The following is a 4,208-nucleotide window of genomic DNA, read 5'->3' on the forward strand; positions in this document are numbered from 1 at the left end:
CGTATGAAGAAGCGCAAGGAGAAGAGGCATATCTCCAGGAAAGTGATTGCGGTTACGACAATTACACTGAAGATCCCGCGAGTGGTTATGCTCCGTACGATGCTTAGTCCGACCATAGAGTGGAAGCGCCCTTGTGCCATTTATGAGATTTATACTTATAGGGATATTGTCTATAAGATTGAGAAAATTTTAGTTACCTTTTGTACCTGCTATTGGGATTATATTCTATCTTGTTTCTTCTCTTTTAGAACTACTCTTCCGCTGGTTGTAGAGTGGGATTTCGCCTCACTTTACTTATCTAATTTAGACACTCTGATTATATTTAGTACTCTGATTTATATATATGATTCATTCTTTCCTTATTTGGATCTATGGTTTATCTTTCGCACATCGATTATTATTGTTCATGATTATGTTATTGTTTATGTGGGAGGTTGATTACTCGATACCTGATCTTCGGGTTGTGGATCACACTCTCGGGTATGCCAGATTGGGTACCGGCTGGGAGGATGTGACAAGGTGGCTCTTTCTACTTCTACCTACCGCCTCGGGATTAATGATGCTTTTACTGCTGTTCTCCGACGGGTAGATATTCCTAACCCGAAGGAATTAGGCGGAATGCTAGACGGTAGAGTTTATGAGACTCTTGAAAGAGCCGTACCCGAAGGGGTTGAATGCCAAGAACCTTTCAGCCCTCCCGATCCTTTTCTCTATGTTGATGACGATCAAGCGGTGGGCTATGGAGGGAGTCTTGAGAAAGAAACTCCTGGTGGCGACGGGCTTGGTGAAGACAATCTTCCCGAATTTGGGAATCCTTCTGGGAATTGAAAGACTTCGACCTTTTCTTGCTTCCGTTTCTGAGAAACTTTGAAGACTTTGAATATTTGAACTTTTGCTCTTGCTTTTCGGGATTTTTATAAACAGTGTTGAATTTTGCGCAACTTTGCGCTTTCTGTAATATTGGTCCTTGTGGCCAAATGTTTTGAATAGTAACTTGTAGTTGTTTTCTTCAAACTGAGGCATTAAGCTTCTTTGTTGACTGGTCCCGAGTGTCTTCCCGAGTCACTCCCCTAGCGTAATGCCTTAGGGTTAGTGATATTTTGATTTCTCCTGAGCCTTTATTCCAGATGGTCCCAAATATGGTCCCGAATAAAGGTCTTGGAGAGAAATGTATCTCGTGTCGGAAAAATTCATAAGTGATGGAGAAATTCTCCCGAGTGGCTACCCGAGCGAGGTCTCGAGTGTAACGCCTTTGAATAATTCCATCTTATGAGAGTCTGTATTGGACTTTCATAAGAGGTGGGGGAATACTCCCGAATGGCTACCCGAGTGAGGTCCCAAGTGTAACGCCTTTGAATAATTCATCTTATGAGAGTCTGTATTGGACTTTCATAAGAGGTGGGAAATATCTCCCGAGTGGCTACCCGAGTGAGGTCCCGAGTGTAATGCCTTTGAATAATTCCATCTTATGAGAGTCTGTATTGGACTTTCATAAAGGGTGGGGGAATAGGGGGAATACTCCCGAATGGCTACCCGGGTGAGGTCCCGAGTGTAACGCCTTTGAATAATTCCATCTTATGAAAGTCTGCGTTTGACTTTCATAAGAGGTGGGGAAATACTCCCGAATGGCTACCCGAGTGAGGTCCCGAGTGTAACGCCTTTGATTAATTCCATCTTATGAGAGTCTGTATTGGACTTTCATAAGAGGTGGGGAAATTCTCCCGAGTGGCTACCCGAGTGAGGTCCCGAGTGTAACGCCTTTGAATAATTCCATCTTATGAGAGTCTGTATTGGACTTTCATAAGAGGTGGGGAATACTCCCGAATGGCTACCCGAGTGAGGTCCCAAGTGTCACGCCTTTGAATAATTCCATCTTATGAAAGTCTGCGTTGGACTTTCATAAGAGGTGGGGAAATACTCCCGAATGGCTACCCGAGTGAGGTCCCGAGTGTAACGCCTTTGAATAATTCCATCTTATGAAAGTCTACGTTGGACTTTCATAAGAGGTTGGGAAATACTCCCGAATGGCTACCCAAGTGAGGTCCCGAGTGTAACGCCTTTGAATAATTCCATCTTATGAGAGTCTGTATTGGACTTTCATAAGAGGTGGGGGAATACTCCCGAATGGCTACCCAAGTGAGGTCCCGAGTGTAACGCCTTTGAATAATTCCATCTTATGAGAGTCTGTATTGGACTTTCATAAGAGGTGGGGGAATACTCCCGAATGGCTACCCGAGTGAGGTCCCGAGTGTAACGCCTTTGAATAATTCCATCTTATGAAAGTCTGCGTTGGAGTTTCATAAGAGGTTGGGAAATACTCCCGAATGGCTACCCGAGTGAGGTTCCGAGTGTAACGCCTTTGAACTCTCTCGAGTTTTTTGTTGATTTGAAGAGCACTCCTGGGTTCTAGACTTGTTAAGAACTCCCCTGGGCTCTTCTTAAGAACGCTGTCGGGTTCTTGAACTTGTCAAGAACTCTCTTGGGTTCTTTTGAAGAAATGCCTGTATATTTGTATATTCTTCGCTATAACTTCTTCTTGCGAAAAAGGATGTCAACAATGAAGACGTGGATTTATTGAAAATCAAATGGTCTTTCGACTTACTTGCAAATGCTACATATTTGGACTAATTCTATTGATTGAATTTCCGAAGGTTCATGGAATTCCATGTTCGATCTATTTTCTCGCTCGTGGCCAAGCTTTTTAGCTTGTAGGTCCCTGGTTTCGTCTCTTGTTCGACGAGATATGGCCCTTCCCATGTGGGTGAGAGCTTGCCTTGGTTTCTTGGGTCTGATGCCGCAACTTTGCGGAGCACTAAGTCACCCGCTCGGTGTCTTCTATTTTTTACCCGAGCATTGAAGTATCCAGCTACTCGGTTCTGATATCTGTGATTTCGGTATTCTGACATGCTCCGCATTTCGTCTATTAGATCAAGATTGCTCTTTAAGCCTTCTTCGTTTGCTTCTTCATTTAAGTCTGTATATCTCTTTGACTCTGCCAATACCTCCACCGGGACAAGTGCTTCTGTGCCGTAGGCTAGCCGAAAAGTTGTTTCTCCCGTAGGAGTTCTAGCCGTGGTGCGATATGACCAAAGGACACTTGGTAATTCTTCCACCCGTTTGGTTCGACTTGTCTCCAAACGCTTCTTTATTCCATCTAAAAGCGTCCGATTGGTTATTTCAACTTGCCCATTGCTCTGTGGATATGCCACGGATGAAGTTCTATGCTCGATGTGATATCTTTCACAAAAATTCTTGAAGCCGGCTCCGATAAATTGCTTTCCATTGTCGGTCACAAGGATCTTTGGAATTCCAAATCTGTAGATGATCCTTTCTTGAAAGAACTTCTCCATTTGTTTCTCAGTAATGGATGAGAGAGGTTCGGCTTCCACCCACTTAGTGAAATAGTCGATTGCCACGACCAAAAATTCTCTATTGTTGGTGGCCTTAGGGAGCTTTCCCACCAGATCCATTCCCCACATGGCAAAGGGAATCGGACTGGAGACAGATGTAAGAGGGACAGCCGGAGTCTTCGGAATAGATGCATGAAGTTGACATTGCTTGCATTTTCTGACATAGTCCACGGCATCTTTTTGAATATTCGGCCAATAAAGGCCTTGGCGTATTATTTTATGGGCCAAAGCCCGACCTCCCATATGTGCTCCACATATTCCTTCGTGTACCTCGGCTAAGGCATATTGGGCTTGAGAAGGGCCAACACACTTTAGAAGAGGCTGTGTGACTGATCTTTTATAAAGCTGTTCTTCAATAATGGTGAACTTCGCTGCTTGATTTTTAACTGCCTTAGTTTCCTTGACGTCTTCTGGGAGGATATCATTCTTCAAATATGCTATAATTGGGCTCATCCAACTAAGCTCTTCTTCAATATTCATCGCCTCAGCCTCCCGAATGCTAGGAATTTCTAACTGTTCAATATAAATGGCTGAGCCTAAGGTCGAATATTTGGATAAAGCCAACTTGGATAACTCATCTGCTACTTCATTTTCCTTTCTTGGAATTTGCTTTATTTCAAGATGATCTAAATAATGGCGACAATCATCAATTTTGGCTAAGTAATTTGCCATTCTTGTTTCCTTTGCCTCGTACACGCCACGAACTTGATTCACGATCAACTGAGAGTCACTTCGGACTTCCAATTCTCGGACTCTTAGGGCTCGGGCAAATCTTAGTCCTGCTAGTAGGGCTTCATA

The sequence above is a fragment of the Hakea prostrata genome, chromosome 11, assembly GCF_041222555.1.
Source record: "Hakea prostrata isolate BN-2017 chromosome 11, UWA_Hpros_2, whole genome shotgun sequence".
In the NCBI taxonomy this organism is placed as follows: Eukaryota; Viridiplantae; Streptophyta; class Magnoliopsida; order Proteales; family Proteaceae; genus Hakea; species Hakea prostrata.